Source organism: Pleurodeles waltl, chromosome 12 (genome assembly GCF_031143425.1).
Source record: "Pleurodeles waltl isolate 20211129_DDA chromosome 12, aPleWal1.hap1.20221129, whole genome shotgun sequence".
NCBI lineage: Eukaryota > Metazoa > Chordata > Amphibia > Caudata > Salamandridae > Pleurodeles > Pleurodeles waltl.
In genome coordinates, this window is record NC_090451.1 from 144,693,721 (window position 1) to 144,720,348 (window position 26,628).

The 26,628-nt window shown below is 44.6% G+C and overlaps 1 protein-coding gene across 2 annotated transcripts in view; it reads right to left on the reverse strand.

Annotated features, from left to right (window-relative positions):
* LOC138267849 (E3 ubiquitin-protein ligase TRIM56-like) overlaps window positions 1-13,707 on the reverse strand; it is a 61,249-nt gene extending 47,542 nt beyond the window's left edge. For both annotated transcript variants that reach the window (XR_011199879.1, XM_069217072.1), the window contains exon 1: window positions 13,585-13,707. The gene's annotated coding sequence lies outside the window, so the exon portion shown is untranslated. The remainder of the gene's footprint in view (window positions 1-13,584) is intronic.
* Between the last annotated feature and the right edge of the window lie 12,921 nt (window positions 13,708-26,628).

The following is a 26,628-nucleotide window of genomic DNA, read 5'->3' on the forward strand; positions in this document are numbered from 1 at the left end:
GAGATATGTTCCTGAAAAAATCTAAACTGGAAGTGCTGTGGGTCCAATTGCTGCATGTCTCTAAGTTAACCAACTCAAAAAACATTTTTGGAACTAATCAACAAAATTGAAAAAGGCCCAAGAGCTGTCCATTACGCAAACCTAAGTGAAGGTGACTGGGTTAAACACCTGAAGTCCCATTTTAAGGGACGTACTCATGATACAATCACTCTAGATCAGTCCCAAGGGGAAACTGGGCTACTGAGGCTCACGCATATCTAGCATACACATCTGAGGAAATAACTAAGATCATTAAAAAATCACGGTCTGATATACCGCAAGCGCTCTTTAAATATTCATCATTGAGATGGGCAACCTCCCTGGCAGCAATGTTTAATCACATCCTGGCTAAAGGAGTTATCCGCGAAAGTTGTAAAGATACGGCAATCCATCCCATCTTCAAGGGAGGTGCTGCGTCTTCAGCAAGCAACTTTCGCTTCATTACGCTTTCAGATGTGGATCTTAAGTGCTTATTGGATGATTTGGAGGCATGGGTGTCAGACATCGGCAGACTGCCATTTAACCGAACCGGTTTTACAAAGAGCCAAGGCACCCTAGCAAATCACCTGCCATTGGGACAGACCCTCAGCAGAGCCAGGGCCACAAGTACCCCTCTTTACACATGTTTCATTGACTTTAAGTCAGCCTTTGACTGTGTCCTGCGTGGTAGGCTGTGGGTAAAATTGCAACAGTGAGGAATACTGCTCAATACCCTGAGAGCCATCAGGTTGCTATACTCCAACACGTGGGTTAGGATCAAGCACGGGGAAGGCATCCACTTGTCGAAGGTACTCTGGAAAATCTAGAATGGACTGAAATCAATCTTGAAAGGTGACTCCTCTGGCCTCCTGGTTAGGGTCTCTTGCCCTCCCCAGTTCAGCTCCTTCTGCTGCTGCTGCTACCTCTGCTTTGGGCAAATTGAGAGCTTGCCTGACTCTCAGTTCGAGACCCACCTCCACCCGCAGGCTCCCTCCTGTGCCTAGTCCCTGGTGGCCTAGTGTCTATCTGCATGTAAGTATGTGTTTCTCTTTACTCTTGTCAATTACTTCTGCCTTTACTTCTGTTTTTGTTTCTGTTCTTATTTTGTCTTCATATCGTTTTTCTCTCCTTTTCTCTTTCTCTCCTCCCCCTGTCCTCCGTTTTCCCCCCACACTGCAGCTGCAGCCCCGCCCACCTCCCGCTCCCACAAAGCACTTTTCCCACCTTCCTGCCTCCAAACTCACCAGAGCCCCTGCCTCCCTCCCCTTTTTAATGGCAGATGCAGTGCTGTGAGAGTGTGACTTCTCTGACCTCCTGGTTAGTGTCTGTTGCCCTCCCCAGTGCAGCTCTTCCTGCAGCTGATGCTGCTGCCTCTGCTTTGGGCGAACTGAGAGCATGCCTGACTCTAAGTTCGAGGCCTAACTCCACCCGCAGGCTCTTGCCTACGCCTCATCCCTGGTGGCCTAGTGGCCATCTGCATATAAGTATCTCGGTCTCTTTTACTCCTGTCATCATTTGCTTCTGCCTTTACTTCTGTTTTTATTTCTGTTTTTGTTTTCTGTCTTCATACTTTTTTTCTACCCTTCTCTCTTTCTCTCCTCTGCCTGTCCTGCGTTTCCCCTAAGCCTCTGGTGCCCCTGTGGCCCAGCCCCCCTCCCCACTGTAAAGCGCTTTTCCAGCCCTCCCACCTCATAGCTGACCGGAGCCCCTGCCTCCCTCCCCTTCTTAATGGCTGCCGCAATGCTGTGAGAGGGTGGCTTCTCTGACCTCCTGGTTAGTTTCTGTTGCCCTCCCCAGTGCAGCTCCTCCTGCTGCTGCTGCCTCTGTTTTGGGCAAACTGATAGCCTGCCTGACTCTCATTTCAAGACCCACCTCCACCCGCAGGCTACCACCTGTGTCTCATCCCTGGTGGCTTTGTGACCATCTACATGCAAGTATCTCTGTCTCTCATTACTCCTGTCATTTACTTCTGCATTTACTTCTGTTTTTACTTCTGTTCTTATTTTCTGTCTTCATACCATTTTTCTCCCCTTGACTCTGTCTCTCCTTTACCTGTCCTGTGTTTTCCCCCGCACTGCTGCTGCCTCTGCATCCCCACCTCCCATCCCCCACAAAGCACTTTTTTCACCCTCCCACCTGACCGGACCCCACACCTCCCTTACCTTCTTAATGGCAGCCACAGTGCTGTGGGCGACTCCTCTGAACTCCTGGTCAGTGTCTCTTGCCCTTCCCAGTGCAGCTCCTCCTACTGCTGCTGCTGCCTCTGCTTTAGGCGAACTGAGAGCCTGTCTGACTCTCAGTTCGAGGACCACCTCTGCCCGGAGGCACCCACATGTGCCTGATCCCTGGTGGCCTAGTGGCTATATGCATGTAAGTATCTCTGCCTGCTCCTGTAACTTACTTCTGCCTTTACTTCTGTTTTTATTTTCTGTCTCCATACTGTTTTTCTCCCCTTGACTTTTTCTCTCCTCTCCCTGTCCATTGTTTTACCCCCATGCCGCTGCTGCCCCTGCGGCCCTCCCCACCCCTCACAAAGTGCTTTTCCCACCCTCCCGCCTGACCGGACACCATGCCCCCCTCTCCTTCTTAATGGCGGCCGCAGCGCTGTGAGAGGGCGACTCCTCTGACCTCCCGGTCAGCTTCTGTTGCCCTCCCCAGTGCAGTTCCTCCTGCTGCAGCTGCCTCTGCTTTGGGCGAATTGTAAGCCTGCCTGACTCTCAGTTCGACGCCCACCTCCGCCCACAGGCACCCGCCTGCACCTCATCCCTGGTGGCCTAGTGGCCATCTGCATGTAAGTATCTCTGTCTCTCTTTACTCCTGTCATTTACTTCTGCCTTCACTTCTGTTTTTATTTCTGTTCTTATTTTATGTCTACATACCGTTTTTCCCTGGTTCTTGCCCCATTTGCTGGTTCAACACCCTCAACCTAGGAAGATCATAATCCTGCCACCAAGCCGACCCCAGGAACACCCATGGATCTTTCTCTTGCTGTGCCTGCTCCAGCACCCTCCAACGACCACCTCAAGATCCTGCACTTAGCATGGCCAGCCACCTCAAGTGCATACTCCTCGACACACGCTCCTTTGTTAAGTATGCAGTAGAAGTCTGGGACCTCCTCGAGTCAACAGCCTCTGACGTTGCCTTCTTCAGAGTCTTGGGTCACCCCCACTTCTGCCCCAGACATCGCCACATCCATCCCGGACAACTACAAAATCATCCAGAAGGACGGAGCCAACCAGCCTGGAGGGGTCATTGCCATAATATACAAGAACAACCTCCACCTGACTACCACCTTTAAGTCACAGTCTCAGTCAGACTACAAAGAGTCCAGATTGCAGTCCCAGATTCATCCTGGACATCCCAGACACAGCTGCATCTCCTCCCACCTCACAGACCTGCACTGGTTCCCAGTCAACAAGCGCATCACATACAAACTCCTGATCCACACCTACAAGGCACTGCACAACATTTGACCAGTATACATCAACCACCGCCTCGCCTTTTACATCCCAACGGAGGTCACCATTCCTCCCAGCTCGCCCTTGCAGCCGTCCCTAAGATCCAGACAAATACACCAGGTGGAAGGTCCTTCTCCTACCTAGCAGCCTGGATATGGAACACGTTACCTCTCAAGCTCAGGCAGACCGCATCAGTGAAGCAGTTCAGATAGGATCTCAAGACCTGGCTCTTCAACTGTGCAGCACGCCCACATATAGCGCCTTGATACCCTATTGGTGATTAGCTGCGCTCTACAAATCCTTGATTGATTGATTGAAAGGGGAAATCGTGAATGTAAAAAATATCTAAAAAAAGTATTGAGTAGCTCAAGTTGCGGGATCTTTGGGACCTTAATACATCTGATCAAGCTTTTAGGAAAGCAGTAAATAAGTCTATTAATTTGCAAAGTTGACTAAATGATCAAAATAAAGTGTCCAAGAGGTTACATGGATGGTTGGTACTAAAATCCTGCGAAGCCCAAAAGGAGTCACGCCTTTTGGATGCCATCTATTCTCTGAAAATAAAACAGAGATTGCTGACTTTAAGATTTGGTGATATTCCAACCTAGGACTTTCTTCCAAAGTGCAGGGAAGATGGCCAAAAATGAGACAAGAAATGCTGCTTATGTCATCAGGTAGACAAAACATTGCAGCATGTCATCTGTATCTGGTTAGCCTTGGCCTTACAGCAAAGAGGCTTGCTGAAAAAATAAATCACTTATTAAAGCAGACCTATGGTCTCAGGCGGCGATCAAGATGAATGACGAAGAAGGCCCCCGATAAGAAAGCCCTGAAAACATACTTATATTCAGCCGGCTGCTAGGAACTATTAACATTGTTGTTTCCTATTCCACTAGGCTGGGTCTCAACCTAATACTCCCATACATGTTCCTATGATTAAACACTTTTTTAGTCAATTTAATACATCAAATACTGATAAAATTCCCTGAAATGTATTTATACTATGGTGGGCTGCTAGGGACCATAAATTTTTGTTGCCTCTTATCCCGCCAGGCCCTTTGTTTGCAGGTAAAATCCGTTTATGAATAAATATTGGCAGATTTGCATGTTTTGTGTTAATTTCCATATCTTATAGGCTTTTGCCAGTTTTATACATTAAGTATTAGCATTCCTTGCACTTTTGTGTAATTATGCTCATTTAGTAGGCTCCAGCGATTTTTGTCTTAGGGGCTATGGTATGTGTTGGTAAAAACAGAAGTAGTTAACTATGTTCCCCCTGCATACATTTTGTACCTCGTATAGGCCTTTGCTGCTTTGTACCAGTGCAGGTTGTTATCGGGTACTAGCTACGATTAGATCTAACCAGCTTGCCTTGTCCTAGGGTCATAGTCTGATCAAATAAGAAAAAAAGATCTGCATGGTAGCACATTAAGCACAAACTTGTACGCATTGACTGTTTATGAAAGATTGTTTTTCTCAAGATTTTTATGTATCCATATGTATGAACTGTAGCCTTTTCTAGATGTGTATGGTTCTTATTAACCAATAAACAAATCATTATTACTGAGTAATAAGGCCACAATCACAATGTGAGGTCTCAATAAATTAATCCCTTGCTCAACCCTTGATAGCTGGCGAAAAGCAGGCAAGCTTAACTTAGGAGACAGGGGTGTAAAGCATTTAAAAACACCAATACATTAAATAAGTAAGACACAACAAACAATAAAAATCCAATTTATAAAAATAGGAAATATTTTTATAATTACAATTACACCAAAATTACAAAAATTCAATTTAGGGAACCGGAGATATGATTTAAAAAAGATTAAGGCCCTCATTATGACCCTGTCGGTCTTCTGACCACCAGGGGCACGGTGACGGTCTCACCATCGACGGGCCGGCATTGAAGACCACCACATCCCCGCTTGTACTGCCATGGTGGTTGGACCTTCTGGGCCAGAGATTAGCATCTCTGACCTGGCAGTCCAATGAAGACCGCCGGCGGTATTATGAATCAGCGTTCCACCTGGGTTTCCGAGGCGGCAGCACTGCTATGAAAACCCTGACTGAAAGACTACCGGTGACAGGAAATGTCTTTACTGTCACCGGCAGATGACTCCCCCACCCCCCTGCAAGCCCAATATACCCCCCACCTACCTCCATACCAGAACCCCCTTTCAGTACAGTGCCCCCACCAATACATCACCCCTCCCCACATACACACACACACCCACATGCACCCCGCATACACTCATTCATGCTCCCCGCATACACTCATTCACCAACTCTGACATAAACGCATTTACTCACATGCACCCATACACGCATTCACTTCAACATTCATATACACACTCACTTCAACATTCATACACGCACTCACTTCAACATTCATACACTCACTCACTTACACGCAGACACACACCTATACAAAGACCCATACACACACGCATACAAACGCCCATACACACACATACACACACACATTCATGCACATATTCATACACACACACACACACACATGCATACATACTTACATTCACACACGCAGACAACACCCACTCACACATGCATACACAACAAAACGTTGTTTATAATGTTCATGCTTATAGTTACAAGGCACTGTACCCTTCGGGCACCTGGGGGGACCTTAGGGATGACTTATATCTAAGCATAATGTTGTTGAAGACTTTGGAAGTGCCTTAAATACCAAAGTCAAATTTGAATATAAATTTAATTTAAAAGCATTCTGCAAAACAGGGATGGATTTTAAATAGACGGGAGACCACGCAGAAGTGCATACTTAAGTGCATTAAATATGATGGGTTTCTTGACCTAAATACCCTACCATATACTAGGGACTTACAGGAAGGTTGTCATACCAATTGTAATTATGCCTAATTACGACATACCCTTTAAACAGAGCACTGGCCCTCAGTCTGATTAGCAGAGCCCAGGGCCCTGTCAAAGTCAAAAACCACCAGTATCAATCAACAAACGGGAGTGATCAGGGCCAAAAGGATGGCTTTATCACAATAAATAAATGCAGTTGGTCAATGATTGAAAGGTCAGGTCACCCCACTCTTCAATTGAGTCCTATATTGAATTTAGGGGGTGACACTCAAAGAGCAGATTTGCATGTTTTGTGTTAATTTCCATATCTTATAGGCTTTTGCCAGTTTTATACATTAAGTATTAGCATTCCTTGCACTTTTGTGTAATTATGCTCATTTAGTAGGCTCCAGCGATTTTTGTCTTAAGGGCTATGGTCTGTGTTGGTAACAACAGAAGTATTTAACTATGTTCCCCCTGCATACATTTTGTGCCTCATATAGGCCTTTGCTGCTTTGTACCAGTGCAGGTTGTTATCGGGTACTAGCTACGATTAGATCTAACCAGCTTGCCTTGTCCTAGGGTCATAGTCTGATCAAATAAGAAAAAAAGATCTGCATGGTAGCACATTAAGCACAAACTTGTACGCATTGACTGTTTATGAAAAATTGTTTTTCTCAAGATTTTTATGTATTTATATGTTTGAACTGTAGCCTTTTCTAGATGTGTATGGTTCTTATTAACCAATAAACAAATCATTATTACTGAGTAATAAGGCCACAATCACAATGTGAGGTCTCAATAAATTAATCCCTTGCTCAACCCTTGATAGCTGGCGAAAAGCAGGCAAGCTTAACTTAGGAGACAGGGGTGTAAAGCATTTAAAAACACTAATACATTAAATAAGTAAGACACAACAAACAATAATAATCCAATTTATAAAAATAGGAAATATTTTTATAATTACAATTACACCAAAATTACAAAAATTCAGTTTAGGGAACCGGAGATATGATTTAAAAAAGATTAAGGCCCTCATTATGACCCTGTCGGTCTTCTGACCACCAGGGGCACGGTGACGGTCTCACCATCGACTGGCCGGCAGTGAAGACCGCCACATCCCCGCTTGTACTGCCATGGTGGTTGGAAGACCGCCGGCGGTATTATGAATCAGCGTTCCACCTGGGTTTCCGAGGCGGCAGCACTGCTATGAAAACCCTGGCAGAAAGACTACCGGTGACAGGAAATGTCTTTACTGTCACCGGCAGATGACTCCCCCACCCCCCTGCAAGCCCAATATACCCCCCACCTACCTCCATACCAGAACCCCCTTTCAGTACAGTGCCCCCACCAATACATCACCCCTCCCCACATACACACACACACCCACATGCACCCCGCATACACTCATTCATGCTCCCCGCATACACTCATTCACCAACTCTGACATAAACGCATTTACTCACATGCACCCATACACGCATTCACTTCAACATTCATATACACACTCACTTCAACATTCATACACGCACTCACTTCAACATTCATACACTCACTCACTTACACGCATACACACACCTATACAAAGACCCATACACACACGCATACAAACGCCCATACACACACACATACACACACACATTCATACACACACACACACACACACATGCATACATACTTACATTCACACACGCAGACAACACCCACTCACACATGCATACACAACAAAACGTTGTTTATAATGTTCATGCTTATAGTTACAAGGCACTGTACCCTTCGGGCACCTGGGGGGACCTTAGGGATGACTTATATCTAAGCATAATGTTGTTGAAGACTTTGGAAGTGCCTTAAATACCAAAGTCAAATTTGAATATAAATTTAATTTAAAAGCATTCTGCAAAACAGGGATGGATTTTAAATAGACGGGAGACCACGCAGAAGTGCATACTTAAGTGCATTAAATATGATGGGTTTCTTGACCTAAATACCCTACCATATACTAGGGACTTACAGGAAGGTTGTCATACCAATTGTAATTATGCCTAATTACGACATACCCTTTAAACAGAGCACTGGCCCTCAGTCTGATTAGCAGAGCCCAGGGCCCTGTCAAAGTCAAAAACCACCAGTATCAATCAACAAACGGGAGTGATCAGGGCCAAAAGGATGGCTTTATCACAATAAATAAATGCAGTTGGTCAATGATTGAAAGGTCAGGTCACCCCACTCATCAATTGAGTCCTATATTGAATTTAGGGGGTGACACTCAAAGAGCAGATTTGCATGTTTTGTGTTAATTTCCATATCTTATAGGCTTTTGCCAGTTTTATACATTAAGTATTAGCATTCCTTGCACTTTTGTGTAATTATGCTCATTTAGTAGGCTCCAGCGATTTTTGTCTTAAGGGCTATGGTCTGTGTTGGTAACAACAGAAGTATTTAACTATGTTCCCCCTGCATACATTTTGTGCCTCATATAGGCCTTTGCTGCTTTGTACCAGTGCAGGTTGTTATCGGGTACTAGCTACGATTAGATCTAACCAGCTTGCCTTGTCCTAGGGTCATAGTCTGATCAAATAAGAAAAAAAGATCTGCATGGTAGCACATTAAGCACAAACTTGTACGCATTGACTGTTTATGAAAGATTGTTTTTCTCAAGATTTTAATGTATTTATATGTTTGAACTGTAGCCTTTTCTAGATGTGTATGGTACTTATTAACCAATAAACAAATCATTATTACTGAGTAATAAGGCCACAATCACAATGTGAGGTCTCAATAAATTAATCCCTTGCTCAACCCTTGATAGCTGGCGAAAAGCAGGCAAGCTTAACTTAGGAGACAGGGGCGTAAAGCATTTAAAAACACCAATACATTAAATAAGTAAGACACAACAAACATAAAAAAATCCAATTTATAAAAATAGGAAATATTTTTATAATTAAAATTACACCAAAATTACAAAAATCCAACTTAGGGAACCGGAGATATGATTTAAAAAAGATTAAGGCCCTCATTATGACCCTGTCGGTCTTCTGACCACGAGGGGCCCGGTGACGGTCTCACCATCGACGGGCCGGCAGTGAAGACCACCACATCCCCGCTTGTACCGCCATGGTGGTTGGACCTTCTGGGCCAGAGATTAGCATCTCTGACCTGGCAGTCCAATGAAGACCGCCGGCGGTATTATTAATCAGCGTTCCACCTGGGTTTCCGAGGCGGCAGCACTGCTATGAAAACCCTGGCAGAAAGACTACCGGTGACAGGAAATGTCTTTCCTGTCATCGGCAGACGACTCCCCCACCACGCCCTGCAAGCCCAATATAACCCCCACCTCCCTCCATACCAGAACCCCCTTTCAGTACAGTGCCTCCACCAATACATCACCCCTCCCCACATACACACACCCACATGCACCCAGCATACACTCATTCATGCTCCCCGCATACACTCATTCACCAACCCTGACATAAACGCATTTACTCACATGCACCCATACACGCATTCACTTCAACATTCATATACACACTCACTTCAACATTCATACACGCACTCACTTCAACATTCATACACTCACTCACTTACATGCATACACACACCTATACAAAGACCCATACACACACGCATACAAACGCCCATACACACACACATACACACACACATTCATGCACATATTCATACACACACACACACACATGCATACATACTTACATTCACACACGCAGACAACACCCACTCACACATGCATACACAACAAAACGTTGTTTATAATGTTCATGCTTATAGTTACAAGGCACCGTACCCTTCGGGCACCTGGGGGGACCTTAGGGATGACTTATATCTAAGCATAATGTTGTTGAAGACTTTGGAAGTGCCTTAAATACCAAAGTCAAATTTGAATATAAATTTAATTTAAAAGCATTCTGCAAAACAGGGATGGACATTAAATAGACGGGAGACCACGCAGAAGTGCATACTTAAGTGCATTAAATATGATGGGTTTCTTGACCTAAATACCCTACCATATACTAGGGACTTACAGGAAGGTTGTCATACCAATTGTAATTATGCCTAATTACGACATACCCTTTCAACAGAGCACTGGCCCTCCGTCTGATTAGCAGAGCCCAGGGCCCAGTCAAAGTCAAAAACCACCAGTATCAATCAACAAATGGGAGTGATCAGGGTGAAAAGGATGACTTTATCACAATAAATAAATGCAGTTGGTCAATGATTGAAAGGTCAGGTCACCCCACTCATCAATTGAGTACTATATTGAATTTAGGGGGTGACACTCAAAGAGCAGATCAATAAAGGAAGTATTATTGACATCCTGTTTTGAGTGCTCCGCCAGGTTTAAGGCACATTTTTACTGAAAGTGATCCCATCAACATAAGTTTAGCAGTTTCAGCATCAAAAGCAACCAGGAGGGTCACGGACCCACAGGTACAGTACCTTTGGAAAATGAAGAACAAGTACGTCGCACAGAGTCGGGGAGAAGAGAAACCGCTGGAGCTGGTGCGACATCAGTCCCTTATGGCTTCCGAGGATATGAGGCGTCGGTTACGCACTGAAAGGCAGATGGAGGTGAGACGTCAGTTACATCTGGTTACAGGGGGAGCTAATGCGGCATCATTAGCAATGTATCAATTTCTTGTGACCAGGCTGGGTCACTGGACCCACTTCGTCAGGATGGGATGGGTTGACTTTGCAGTGTCACAGTGACCCTGTGTGACATCAGCTGAGTTGCGGCAACGTTGGACTTGCGTTGCAGGCCACAGTAGTTGCATGCAGTGAGGTCCACAGAGTCGGAAACTAGCAAAAAGCCTGTAGATGAAGTCTTTGCTGTCCCTGAGACTTCAGAAGAGGAGGCAAGCTCAATCTAAGCCCTTGGAGAGCACTTTTGGGGGCAGTTAGAGTCCTTCCAGCACAGTCACAGGCCAGCAGGGCAACAGCAGGGCAGCAGTCCTTTTCAACAACGCAGTACAGAGAGTCCTTTGAGCAGCCAGGCAGGTCTTCTGACAGAGTTCAGGTGCAGGTCCAGAAGTGTCTGATTTGGTGGGGTCAGAGACCCACTTTATATACCCAAAAATGCCTTTGAAGCAGGGGAGTCGTCAAAGAGTGGTTTTAAAGTGCACAAGTTCCCCTTTCAGCCCAGTCCTGTCAGGCAGGGTCCCTTTGGGGGGGGTATCATTCCTTAGTGTGAGGGCAGGCCACTGGCCTTTGAAATGTAAGTGTAAGGTTCTTCACCCATCCGTCCCAGGAAGACCTATTCAGCATGCAGATGAATGCAGATGTGACTGAGTGTCCTGTGTTTGTGGTTGTCTGGGTGAAATGCACAAGGGAGCTGTCAACCAGCACAGACCAGGTGTGGATTGGAGACAAGCTGTAAGTCACAGATGGTTATGAGTGCAGAGAAATGCCTACTTTCTAAAAGTGACATTTCTAAAATAGTAATATAAAATCCAACCTCACCAATATCAGGATTTTCTATTACTAGTCTGGGCATACTAAATATGACCACTCTGAAGTATATAAGGGCAGTCCCAAAGCTAGTCTATGAGAGGATCAAGCCTCACAGTAATGGAAAACACATTTATGAGTTTTTCACTACCAGGACATATAAAACACATAAGTACATGTCCTACCTTTTACCCACATAGCACCCTGCCCTATGAGTTCCCTAGGACTTATATGTAGAAAAAGGGGAGATTAAGGCTTTTTAAGTACTTTTAGATGTCAAGTCTGAGACTGCACACACAGGCCTTGCAGTGGCAGGCCAGAGACATGGTTAAGGAGCTACTTATGTGGGTGGCACATCAGTGCTGCAGGCACACTAGTGGCATTTAATTTACAGGCCCTGGGCACATGTGGTGCACTTTAATAGGGACTTAAAAGTAAATTAAATAGGCCAATTGGGTATGAACCAATGTTACCATGTTTAGGGGAGAGAGCATATGCCCTTTAGTACTGGCACTTTAGCACTAGTTAGCAGTGGTAAAGTGCACAGAGTCCTATAACCAGCAAACACAATGTCAGAAGAGTGAAGGGATGCAGGCAAAAAGTTGGGGGATGCCCACCCTAGGGCTGTCAGGTACTAACCCTGTGCAATCAGTTGTGGAAGGTCCGTCCTAAATAGGACAGACTTGTGATAGATGTGCCGCTAGAAAGAGATTTCTGACAATAGAGCCAGGAGAAGAACTGCTTTCTGAAACATGGCGTTCACTCACAAACAAGGAAAATAACTATGTGTTTGTGGAGCGAGAACTCAGTTAATTTATATCAGAGCTCTCACTCCACTAAACACTCAGGTCTAATATATTTAAAGAATAATAAGTACACAAGTCACGTGTCATTTATGAAGACAGAGTGTGTTGAATCATTTGATACTAAAAGATTGATAACCAATTAGGAGCTACCTAGTACTTTTGCATCTTTACATGCCCAGCATCCCCTAGTTTATTTGGGAAAACCCTAAGTGTTCCAGGACATCACAAGAAATAACCGACATCAGGGTAAAATGACCACATGACATGAGAAACAATGTGGGTGGCATAGGGGAGGTACCTTTGAGCACTGTACTCAGGCATAATCTAATACCATAGCTCATCACCATCAGATCTAGCTATGCTGTAGTGTTGTTGTTTAGTGATCCAGCCACAATGAGATTTCCAAACCTTACGAGGTTTGCAAATAAGTCAATCCTAGTCAGACAATAGGCATTATAATCAGGTTCCACCAACGCTGGCCTGGAAGGTGTTCTACACACACGGAAAGGTGTGCACCCACAATATCGACCCCAGAATATCGATGGGGCACAAAATTGAGTACAAAATATCGAAACAAATATGAACCGGTAAATAAGTCTAGATTTTCTATACCTAACTTCACATAAATGTATTTATGCAGCAGGTTGTAATAGAGACTCCTGCAGCCCCCATGGTCCATGGTGGCCCCCAGGCTTACCTATACTGTAGGGGGCGCACTCGGCCCCTACTGATGTGAGTGTGGTTGCCCCTTCATCAGATCTTGCTCGGGGCCCCCCTCCTCACGTTTTGTTACATCAGTGCCACGCGGTACGTATATCTTCAAGGTACACAAATGTGGAGCTAGAAGTAGTAAATCTTTGTTTGCTGCTGAAAGATCTGCACTGGCTGCTTGTACAATAGGAAACGACTTCCCGCATCTCCAAAGCACAATGCTAAATCAATGGTAATCTGTGTTAGGGATCACGCAAAAAGGAAAGCACAAGAACTGAGAATTTAGTACGTGCACGTACCTCTCCAGCAGTCTTTCAAAGCAGTTTGAGTTCCCTACTTGTTGCAGAAAGTGAGGTTTGCATCTGACTTCTGCAGCTGTCCTTGCACGGATGTCTGGCACCAGATAAGACCAGGGTTCCCTTTCTAACATGCTGTTTTGGGAAATATAGCTAGAGACTCTAATCACATGATAGGAAACGCCCCCTGACAGATGCAGGAACTCGAAACCTAAGGCAGGCAGGTCAAGCCTTCAGAGCAGGACAGAGGGCAGGATCGGCTTATCTAGTTTGCCAGATGGTTATGCAAACACATCAGTCTTGTCTAGTTTCCATGCCTATTTCACTGCGCACAGCTGCCAAGTGTTCGTACACACATTTTACATTTCTGAGGTTGAACTGTGGATCTGTATAGAGCCAGCATCTCTCATGTACGACTCGTTGCACTTGCCCTGCAAGTCGCGATTTGACCGAACACGGTAGTCATTTCAAAAATAACAAATTGCTGCAATGCTCCACCCGGTGGGCTTTGCATTCTCCGGTTAAACCATGGCAGAGCTTGTGTGCTTTATGAGTTTGGGTACTTGAAAAGGGGACACATACAGTATTACTGAATTAGCTCCCATTCTGATGTAATGCAGAGATCTACAGCTCTGTTTTCTGTTTTCAGTTATAGCACTTCAATGCAATTGTTTACAAAGAAAGTAGCAAAACTACAAATACCAGAATTCAATTGAAACAAGCTTTGGCAAAGCCAACAGGTCTAGCTTTTTATTAATTCAAGTTCTTGGTAATTGATGTCGAATATGTATGTGTGTTTCAGTATGGCTGCAAGGAGAAGAGAGTCAGTGAATTCAGGAGTTGTGTAATGTTTAATGTGGGCAATCATGGATGGATTTCTAAAATTATATCAAAGGATTTCAAAAACAAAACAAATTTAGGATAAACTAAATGATCATTTTCACTGAAGCACGTTCACTCGCTCAGCACGAAAACATTCCATGAATCAAGTTAAAAGGTTTTTTCAAAGGACGACTTTTTGTTTTATTTCCAGTCTTTGTAAGTATTGGGTGTTTGAAAGACAATATTATATGTAGGTTAAATTTGAGGATTCACCAGCTTTCCCAGTGAAACATCTAGACCCTGATTACAAGTGTGGAATAAATTCTGATTCAAACAATAAATGGAGTCAGGGGACAAATCGTTTTGACTTTCATGGGAAAACTCACATCTCCGGTATCTCCGCAATCACATATATCCTGGTAAAATAGTTTCCATAGGTTTCCCCCATTTCTATTCAAAAAAATATAATCAGGAAATGCCTTTGTGAATGGCTTTAAGGATTGATATGCACATTTTGCAAGTGTAAGCTTGCTCGACCTTTTATATCAGGCAATGTTTCTGCTAGAGAACTCCTAAGAAAACATTGCGCCGCAAAGTCCAAATCCTGATCAGAAGCAGTTTATGTCCGAGGGCAGTCTTTTGTCTGATCCTATGATTGCCACCCTCATGTGTCTGCCACCTGACAGACTTGGTAGCTAAAAGATGAAAACGTTTTAATCTGATAATAGTTTTGGGCTAAATGCATGTCCTAGGAGCTCTAAGCTCTAAGCTGCAGCACCCGCAGCCTTGGTCTAATAGGCATTGACTAAGAGAAGGATTGAGCAACCCCCAAACCTAGAAGAAAATGTCTTTAGCAATCCTACTGTGTGTGACAATGTTAAAATATTATTTCGTTTTGCTTTTGACATCACATATCCTCACTGATGTATACCCAAGATGGTCAAAATAGGTGTGCCTTGCATAATTAATAGAACCTACTGGGATGTTGGGTTCTCAAGAGATTAGTGGGTTGAAAGCAATATACTTAGTACTTAAGGGCAGATTTATGGAAAGTGGCGCTGCACTGAGTGCAGCATCACTTTCCCTGCGCCCCTTAGCGTCCCCCTACCACCACCATGTGTGCGCCGTATTTAAAATACGGTCTCCATGGCACAGGGTAGGGGGCAATAGCGTAATTTCTGATGACACTATTGATGTACTCTGCAGGAGTAGCGCCAAAATATTAGTGCTACTCCTGCAGACTACATAGGGGCCAATTCTAAAGAATGGAAGCTTCCTTTTAATGCTTACTTTTGAGCAGGCGTTAAAAGTGGCATAAAAAATGGCGCAAGGAAATCTCATAGATTTCATTGTGCATTTTTCCGGCTCCCCTAATGGAGGAACGCCCCCTTTGCATACATTATGCCTGGCACAGGCATAATGTCGCTCAAAGGGTTACAGAGTGGCACAATGTACGCATTGCAGCATTCTGTAAATGCAGCGCAGGGATTTCGGTCTCATTGGGCCATATTAACAAAAAAATAATGACTTTAATGTGGGGCAAGATGGCACTAGGGGACTATAAATATGCCCATTAGTTTCTTTATCATCAGCACCTTTTGGTCAGATTCACTAAGAGGCTTTTCAATAATATTCCTAAGCCCATTGGGGTATTAAAAATGTTGTGAAACCAAGGCCACCTAAAATGCAGGAGTAAGAAAGCTTGGGTAATAGATGTTTCTCAAGGTCATTTATATATAAGCAAAAAAAGGCCAGGGGTTAGCACACAATCCTGCATGTTGTCACTAAGAATGTAAACCTTGATCTTCTTTTTTCATTATTGACCTATTTTGCTTTTGTATATTTCCCACTACATAATAATTTGCCTTCGGTCAGGAGCCCCCATCTCTATTAACGGTTATCAAAATTGTGCCTTGAAATATTGTGAACTACACTTTTTAAGTTGATAAACGTGAAATAGACCAAATCTGTTCACAGACTGACATTGTAAGTAATAAATATAAATTAAAAACCCAAAGGCAGTAAGTCCCTATTGAAGCACAGTGTCAATAGGTGGAATTACCCTTTCAGCCTTCAAAGTTTTTTTGGGCTGACTGAATCACACTAATTGTCCTATCAACACCTGGAAGATTTTGGCATTCTTGAAAATCAGTATGATCGCTTCTCCGCGTTATAAAGCCATGTGTCTGGAAGGGCATGGGGACATAACCACACAAATTAAGAATGTAAAGAATGCCCCTCATTTTTTCATATTAGACATATAAAATACAAGTCCCGGGACCATGCATCCCATTTGGGAATTCATAGGGCATACAAAATTCTCTAGCATGAAACAAATGTGGTGCCTTATTCACTATTGTCCCTTCTTAAACCTTCTTCTTTCCGCGTGCCATTTTGCATTCTGCATTTCTCCATTAATAATTTCCCAATTATCGTGCAATGTGTCCCAACCCTTTTCATCTTGCTGGTCTAAAAATTTAGAATAACTCCTGATATATAGTATTTCAGTGTCACAGTTAACTGATTTATCCTTGAGCTTTAAAGAAGTTCTGCTTGACTTGATGCCAATCTTTCTCACTCTGATTTTGGTGTTATAGATGGGGATGGGCAGAATTCGAAGAATTTGAATCTGCAGAGTTACAAAAAGTCTCATCTAGTGCTAGGATTGTGATCCACACTGAAAAATCAGTACAAATGGCACCACGCTGTGCGTTAGAGGGCACAGCTATTCGAGCTGGTTTTGCTGCTGCTCAACTAGATTTTCTACTCAAATGACCTGAATTGTCATGACAGTCCGAGTTGGAAAAACTCAGCAGATGTACTCCTAGCGACCACAAATCACTATAGGGGATGCCAAATCTCATTCACACTCACCAACTTACAATTGTGGCATATGCATGAGAAAAAATTCTGCATCACAAAAGTAACTCGAAGTCGTTTGACTGCGAGCGAACTTCTGTTTCCTTTTGTGTGTTTCCTTCACGCACATGGTGGCCATCGGCTCACTTATGTGAAACTGGTTTGCTTTTTATTTTCAGCTTATGTGTCAAGAAAAGTCTGGTTAGAAGTTTACAACGCTAATAGCGTTAAAACGAGCAAATGCCCATTGCACTGCAAATGCTTGCTCTGATTTTGTGACCCCTACTTACATTTTTCCAGCCAACCCATTCCCACAAATAAATCTGCATATATGCTAATTGGAGTCTGAAAGACTTAGTTGACAAACGAAAACCTAATCAACTGTAAATCACAGGTTCAACTGGCTAGGACCAATGGCAAGAGATAGGGGAACAACCTTTCAAACAGAAAGCAAGACACATATTGAAACTCCAAGTGTAGAATTTGGTCACATGGTTATTTCTTACAATAAGCACTAGCAAGTGCCTAGTCTGAGATCATGGTAACGAGAAAGGGTGGCCTTCAAACTGGTGCACATAAGTAAACAGTTTTGGTTCAGGAAGCTCTTGGCAGCTTTTCACTCCAAGTAGTCAAGATGGAAGAGCACCTCCATGTCAGAGACGGCCATCGACTGTAAGCAGTGTTAACATGATCAAGAAAATGTGGCTGAAGCAGGTTATATTTACACCGGGGACTAATTCCAGTAAATAAAGTTCTTTAGTTTCACACTGCTTTAAACTTTTTTTCACAAAAAGAAAATTAGAACATGCAATCTTACAACACATTTTCAAAACGCAGCCCTTTTCTCTATAAACAATACCATCCCCCTCAAAGCCTTGAGATGATAAACTATTTGGGAAAAAGCCTGTGCTTTTTCTCATGTTACAATTGCTGTATAATTAGCATGGGGATATCAGGCATTGGCAAAGCCAAAAGGCTTGGATTATAACTGACTATGATTGCCAGACCTATTGGTTTTGCCAATGCTTGCTTAAACTGGAAACCGCAGTTAAGTAAACAGGGCCCAGGCAAATAATTTAGCTGCGAGCACTGTTATTTCCAGACTGGAGCAATAAACTAATAACCCGCTTTCTGAGGTTTCTAGATTGTGATTGTCAATGGCTAGAACCCGGGGTGTCGCTGTTAACTACAAACTGAATTGCTCTTCTCAATGAAAGAAGAGGAGTGGCCTATTCTTGAACTATTCCTCAATGACCTGTTTTTTTCTTGCTACATGAAGGTTAACATTTTCTGACAAATAGTGTGGGCTGAAGCATCAATTAGACTACGTATTTGTATATGTATTCAATACTAGGGAAGTTTGATAAATGTAAGGCAAAGTTACACTGCATAGTTATGCTTTTGGGATAGGCAAACTTAATTTGAGGAGGAGACCTCATGACATTTGGGATTTACTTTCCAGCTCAAAAGTTTTTTTGGTTTTGGAAAGTAGCCATAAACGTATGCAAAGTTGTGCAAATGCTGTTTTGTGCTAGGGAGGCGTACCATGTGTTGCATGTGGGAGTTCCCATGCAACCACCAATGGTATTCGATTGAAATTCCTCTCTTCTAACATTTGTAGACAAGTATTTGCACCCAAATATTATGCCCTTTTGAGGCTGGTGTTAATTTTGAGAAACGTTTTTATTTCTCCAACATTTTCAACTTTGTACTTATACTGTGCTGTACCAAGGCTGGCATTAGGGGTGTGTGACTGGTGCGGTCGCAGTGGGTGCTGACCGGGGGGGTGGGAGGGCACTGACCTCAGGGGGGTGCTGTGTTGAGCAGTAATTTTTGATTTTAAAACACCTCCTGCAGAGTTCATTGTGCATCCAGCTTTCAGACAGCAATAAAAATGCTAAGATAACTCATGATTAAGGTTCCTGCTAGAGAAGGAGATTGGAGCTTTGTCTAATAAAAGTTTGACTCGCCATAAAGTAATGTAGAGAACAGATCTGTATTTTATGTGGATAGCTGAGTGGATTAGTTAAGCCAGCCTTTACGTGCACTTTAAAACAAATTAAATGTATGTGAGAAAGGGACCATGGAGAGATGAGGGATACTTTTGCTGTGTGGTAGTGAGGGAATCCAAGGAGGAGGTCATGGAGACTGGTGCCAAAACACATTGTCGCACCGGGCACTACCAGCACTAAAACCGGCCCTGCACTGTACAACATACATACAAAGCAAGACATGTGATAAACTATGTCTAAACATAATATTTTGTGCTTGACGTCCAGTGCAACACCTATGCTTGACATCATGCGTATATCAGCCTAAAGATCTCAAGCAAGATCAAATAGTGCATGAAAAGTTAGTAAATCTGTTCCAGTGTGAGCTAGTCTGACTCCATGCAGCTCCCACCACAAACATTAGCCAGAAGTAGGCACCAGATTGCAACAAAAAGCATCATATACCTTTGGAAATCCCTGCAGTGTTGATCTTGCAAAGAGTAGCTGTACTTGTGTTTTGCAAGATATGAAAAACTGCATTCATTTGTGTTTGCTGCAGGCAACGTACTTGTTAATAGCAGAGGATACAAGCATTGACAAAGCCAACAGGTCTCACCTACGTAAGAGCTATTGGCCTTATCAAAGTTTTATTTAACAAGGATATACAGCTGCCCAGCTGATGTGAAGGGTGGCTGAAGGTAAAGGGAAAAAAGTGCTAAGACACAGCTAGCACTGACTGCATCATAACACTTTTTTTCTTTACTTTCAGCCATGCTGCACAACAGCCACAATGCTGTACAACATAAGTAAAACTAATTGATAAAGCCAAGCGATCCTGCATAGGTGAGACCTACTGACTTTGCCAATGCTTGTTATAGGACAGACTTAACTACAAATCAGTACATTGCAGTTCAAAGTTGTGGCTGGCAGCAAGAAGTGTAGAGAAGGAGATAAGATGGGATGCAGACAGGCAAGGGGAATTACCATCAGGGTAGATCACAGTGATTGTCGAAGGGAGGTAAGACTGGGGCTTCCCTACTTGTTCTCTGTTCTGCTTCGGGGATCTGTCCCAGACGATTTTTGTCCTTTTTTTAAAGATGTAAGTTATGAATTTGAAGGCAGTATTGATGTGGAATCATAGGAATTTGGCAGATTTGACCATATGAGGTTAAGCCATCCAAGTTCATTGCTAAGAACGTTCCTTTTGGTTGTTGGCAATGAACACAATGTAAGGGTGTGAGGATTTGAGAGTATTATATAGTATGACTGTGCAGCTTTACAGTGTGACACACTTGAAATAACTGTCTTGGGTCCCATCAGACTTGTTTGTGAAACCTTAAGTTCAACCCTGGATAGCTCTGGTTTCGAGCTGCATGACTTAAACAAAGAAACAATATCAAAACAACAAGGTAAAGTAATACAGCACAAAATAAATCTGACACCAATTTAACAAACTAGATTATATGTTTATGAATTTTTATAGACCAAGATGAGCACAATCCACCGGTGGGTTCCAAAGATACAGATTTATAAAGAAAACCTAAATCTTAGTACAACTGCAAATAAGCACTGTCAACCTATAAAGTTTGTAAACCTTTAAAAAGTTTGTAAGAGTTGTGTTTGACTACTCCAGTCCTACTTAAATGATCAAATCCAACAGGATGAAAGTTGGGGGGGATAAGGAGTATCTGGGCAGTTACTTTGCCACCAAATCGCTTTCCAGTCCAGTTCTAAACTTTAGATCACAACTGCCATAGTTTTCAATGAAGTAGTCCTTATGGTGCAGATGCGAGGAGAATTAAGCTGCTCAAGGAGGCTCTGGATACTATGTGGTCGATTAGTGTGCCTTTCCAGTTATTCCTGGGTCCACGGGTCAGGTGGGGTGACTTTCACCACAGAGATTGGAATCCCTCAAAATCCTGTTGGAGACAATGCAAGGCCAGCTGCAGCTGGGCTTCTGGTCCATATCCACAGCGGTCACAGTGATATCCATTAGTGGAGGCTGGTGTATCTCTTGGGTGACCAATCTTGACTCAGATAACACTCCCGGGTCTGGCTGATTCAGGTGCAACTTTTGTCCATTGAGTATCAGTGTCTTTAGGTGCCTGGTGGCAATCAGCTACGATTCTTCCAAAGTGGTTACTGCCTTGCTGAAGTGGGCTACTTCAGCTTTGATGGCCCTGGTTCTAGTTCTAGGGGTTCAGCTGATGGACCCTTGGAGTCACTTTTTTGGCCTGGGAGTAACTTTTCCCTGAGCCACAAGCCACAGGGACAGCCTTCTCTTCTCTAGCCCAATGTACAGTAGTTGCAGTTCAGCAGACTGTGCAGACTTTCTTGCTGACTTCAAGGGTCAGCAGGGCAGACCATATTCATTCTGCTGTCCAGTTCCAGTGTGATCTGAGATTCAGGGCACCAGGGGTGGCATATAAATGCCCAGAAAGTGCCCTGGGGGGATGATGAGGTCACTGGGCAATAGGCTACCATGTCACCTCCCTCTTGGTGATGACTTTCCTGCTATGTGTTGCATCTAGCAATCCCAGGGTGCACTATTCTGCCCACTATCAAGATATCTGAACCCTTACTTGGATATTAGGTACTTCGATGCCCACCCTACACACCCATGAGAAAACCAGCTTTGGGCACTGGACTTTCATTTCTGTCCTTGCCGCCAGCCTGTCTGACAGAACAAAGGGCAGCTCCTCAGGAATGTGATAACCATTTGTGCACTAAAGGTGGCTTCATGTTTGAAACTCACTTTTTGGGCCAACATCCTGAGTGGTCTCCTGCGAGAGGGAGGTAACATCTTACCCTGTAGCAGGATGCTGTTGTTCTTAAGCCTGGGAGTCACTTACACTACTCCCCAAGGGCAGAAAGCTGTCTGGTGGCCAATGACTGTGTAAGGCAACTTGACAAACTGGGTCACAGAGTGACAACTCTCTAAAAGTTGTATTTCTCTAATAGTGGCATTAAATTCGACTTAGCCATCAAGTAGGTTTTAATGCCACAATTAATTCGCTACCTGACAGTACCCATCAAATCAGTCCCATTCAGAAGTTAGCCGGCTGAGGGGTATGCCGATATCCCTGTGTTAGCCAATGGGACTACCAACTTTCCATAGCAAAATGACAATTTTGAAGTGTTGCTGTTAAGCTATATAAAAATATGTCTTTTTTATAGTACGCAGCTCCTGCCTTAGGGCTCAATAGGCCTTCCTTAGGGGAGACTCACATATATTGTTAAGGGAAGAGGGGACTCTGCCATTAGTTTGAATCGCTAAGTGCTACCTCTGCTTTTACCGTCTTCAATGACAGACTGGGCTGGCACAACCAGGGCTGCAGCCCTCGGTGGACAGTCTGCCGTACATGCAGTGGGTACCATTTCCTAGGGACTTGTAAGTAAGTCAGTCTCTGCCAATTGGGGGTACCCAATTCAACATACACTTTGTAAGGGGTTAGAACACTGGTAGTGAGGTCTAGTTAGCCGCCTAGGTGTACTCTCAAAGTCAATAAAGCAGCAGCATCAGTCTAAAAATGTGGGGGTGAACACGTAAAAAGATGCATTTCCTTACAAAGTCCATGTTAGGTTTCCAGTAGTCTTCGGGTGCAGGCGGCTTCATTGTTTGTGGCCAAAGCTTGGTTTATGGCTGAGACGAGTTCCTGAGCGCGTAATGCTTTGGTATTCAGTTTGAAGGTGACCTTCTCTGCTGGGAAATCACCTTTGACTGCCAGGAGTTACATCTGACTGCCAGAAGGTGCCAGAGAATATCTTTCATGCTACAATTGGTGGGCCTTTAATGTCAGGTGCTTAATGCCTCCCTCCTGATGATTTGAGCCTGTCACTGAGAAATGCAGCTCCAACTGCAAGTGTACTTCATACAAAGGCATCTAGCTCTGGAGGCCGAGTCTTTAAGTGGTCATGCAGCTTGCCTTGATTTGTCCAGTTGTATAAAATGCATGATATTCTATGCCTTTCTACAGGGGTTCTGAGAATTGGCCTTAACTCTATGTAAGACACCTGAGCACAGGAATTCAATAGGGCAGTTTGACAGGTGGACATGGCTGAGTTCTGTAGCGAGTTTTTACAAGGCTGTAGGAGTCCGTTTAAAATTCGCGGAGCCTGCTGGCCAATAACTCAGAGGTGCCCCCATCAACTTAATTGCTAGGTCCTGTACCCCACCTCCTGTCCTAAGTGACAGAGATATTCCTAACCAATTTTACAGAGCACTACTAAGCATTCAAACATCAGATTTTTAGAGGGGACTCATATGCCCATCGCTATGATACATAATATGGGGAATAGGGGCCTATGTGAAAACCCAAAGTAACAAAGGATATTTGACTGCACAGATTTAGCATTTAGTGTGAATAACATATTCTTTATGTTTTAAAAGTTCACTAACATGAATAAGCAAAATATTCTGACGTTTTTATAAGAACGTGATGTTCTTCTTTCAATAGTGCCTAAACATCTCTTTTCATTTTGGAGCATTTAGAAGTGTCTTGGTTGCTTCATTCAGTAACTGGAAATATGTGGCTTTCTGTATGAAGTGCTTACTGTCACGGATGTGCGTCAGCACAACATGCTTAGTTCTTTCCGGTCGCTACGTGAAGAGGGGTATAGGATGCTCTTATGCTACTTAAAGGGCCCAGGATTGGGATGTCTTGAGTGATATCGCCATGTGTTATCAGTATTCTTTTTTTATTAGGCGAGGGAAGATTAAATGAATTGGCCAGAACTACAGGATGTTGATCTAATGCCAGGACTCAACCCTGGTTCCCCAATTCCAGAGTCAAGAGCTCTTAATGTTAGGCTACACCTTCTCCCCTACAGAATGCACTTTGCAGTTTCTTGCGTGGTTGTCAAAGTCGCTGGGGGTTCTTGAATGTCATTAGAAGCCTTTATATTCGCTGGTCAAGTCACATTTTAGGTACTGTTTTAATCATGTGACAATAACATGATCTTATCTGAAACACCTATTGAATACATGCAGGAGCATTTTAAAAGCAATCTCAGGTACGTGAGTGATAAGCTGTCTTTATCTACTGCATAATATCACTAGAACTGTTGGGTTCCTTTATCGAGTGTTTTGAAATGGCTTTGTGCTATGTCACATTCTTAGGACAACAAGAGATACATAGAGACAGCCCAGGGAACCATATTTAGTGCTTAGAAATATAACTGGGGACCATATAAGGTGTCTGGGCACCTCTATACACAATGCATAGACTCAATTTGAAGTGTTTGGATGTGCCAATTCAATCAATCAATACATTTGTAGAGCGCGCTACTCACCCGTGAGGGTCTCAAGGCGCTTGGGGGGGGCTGCTACTGCTCGAACAGCCAGGTCTTGAGGTGTCTCCTGAAGGTCAGTAGGTACTTGGTCTGTTGTAAGTGGATGGGGAGGGGGTTCCAGGTCTTGGCAGTGAGGTAGGAGAATGATCTGCCACCGGTTGTTTGAGTAAGGCGTTAATCTCCACATGCTTCCAGCCTTCCGGGAAGGTTGCAGTCTCGAAGGAGCTGTTGATGATCATCCGGAGTTGGGGGGTGATGGAGCTCGCTTTGTTGAAGATGTGGTGCGAGCAGGGGTCAGATGGTGAACTGGAGTGAATGGAGTTCATGACTTTGGTGGTGTCATCGTCGCTGACGTGGGTCCACGAGAGCAGGAGGTTGGTGTGGCTGGGGGTCGGTGAGTCTGAGGTGTTGGCGACTGCCGGTGAGGTCTGGGTGTTGAAGCTGTCATGGATGTCTGTGATCTTGCAGTGAAAGAAGGTGGCAAGAGAGTCGCAGAGGTCTTGCGAAGGTGGGATGTCGTTGGTGCAGGAGCTGGGGTTGGAGAGTTCCTTCACAATGTTGAAGAGCTCTTTGCTGTTGTGCCCGTTGTTGTTGATTAGTTCCTTGAAGGAAGACATCTTGGTGGTCCGGATGAGCTGGTGCTGCTTGAAGATGGTGTTCTTGAGGGCTGTGTGGGTGGCTGGTATCTGTTCTTGGTGACACTTCTTCTCGAGTTTTCGCGAAGTCTGTTTGGAGGTCCGGAGCTCGGTGGTGAACCAGGTGGCCTTTCTGACTGCGAGGTTGTAGGAGGGTTTTTTGTTCGGGGCGAGAGCGTTGCTCTATTGCCTGAGGTTGCGGGCAGCTGTGTCGGTGTTGGCTGGTGGGGCTCAGGCAAGGGCGGAGAACAGCTGGTCGTTGGTGACCTTGTTCCAGCTGCGGTGTGGAATCAGTTGCGGGTGGTGGTGTGTGGTGGGTTTCTCGAAGGTGAAGTGGATGCAGCGGTGGTCGGTCCAGTGGAGTTCGTTGGTGTGGCTGAAGGCGATGTGGCTGCTAGCAGAGAAGATGGGGTCGAGAGTGTGTCCGGCGGAATGGGTGGGCGAGATAATGAGCTTTTTGAGTCCGAGGTTGGCGAGGTTGTTGAGCAGGCCAGTGGAGTTGCTGTCATTGGTTTTTTCGAGGTGGAAGTTCAGGTCTCCGAGGAGGATGTAGTCTGTAGAAGCAAGGTCTTGAGTGCTGACAACATCCGCGATGAAGTCACTGAACTGTGGTTGAGGTCGGGGTCTGTAGATAAGGGTACCTCTGAGGATGGTCTTGGGATCGATGTGGATTTGGAAATGCATGTGTTTGGCGGTGCTGAGGGTGTCTTCGGTGTTGGTCGAGATTCTGTTGGTGTTTTTGTGGACGATGACGATCCCTCCTCCTGGTCTGTTGGTGCAGTCTCTGCGGGTGATCTTGTAGCCGTCCGGGATGGCTATGGCGATGTCGGGTGCTGAGGATGGGTTCATCCAGGTCTCCGTCAGGAAGGCGATGTCCGGGGAGGAAGAGTCAGAAAGGTCCCAAAGTTCAATGGTGTGCTTGTGGACTGAGCGGGTGTTGAGAATGATGCATCTGAGGTGGTTGCGTCCGGTTCTGGTTGGCAAGGTGGCGGCTCGGGACTAGTGAATCTGCAGCTTCAGCAGGAAAAAGGTCAGTGGGTGAGCTTTGGTGAGACCTGGAAGCAGGTGGGTGATCGGCCGGCGTTGAGGGCGTGGAGAGTGTTGGCGTCACAGTAGCGTCGGACGACGGGGTGGTCACGGGGGCCAGGGGTCTGGCGGTGGGCACGGTCCAGGTGCAGACAGGCACAGACTGGCTTGCTTCTGGTGCACCAGCGGCACGGCCACACAGCGGTCACCATTAGGAAGGGGAGGTGGGAGGGAGGAGCAGCTGGGAGGCGGGAGGGAAGCGTGAATGGGCACGTGAGGGGGGTAGGGCCGCAGGGGATGCAGCAGCGGGAACCACGAAGGGGAGAACAGAGAAAGAGCATGAAAAAAGCAGAGAAAAGGCAAAAGAAAACAGAGAAACAGAGAAAACAGAGAAACTGAGAAAAGAACAGTAAAGAGGCAGA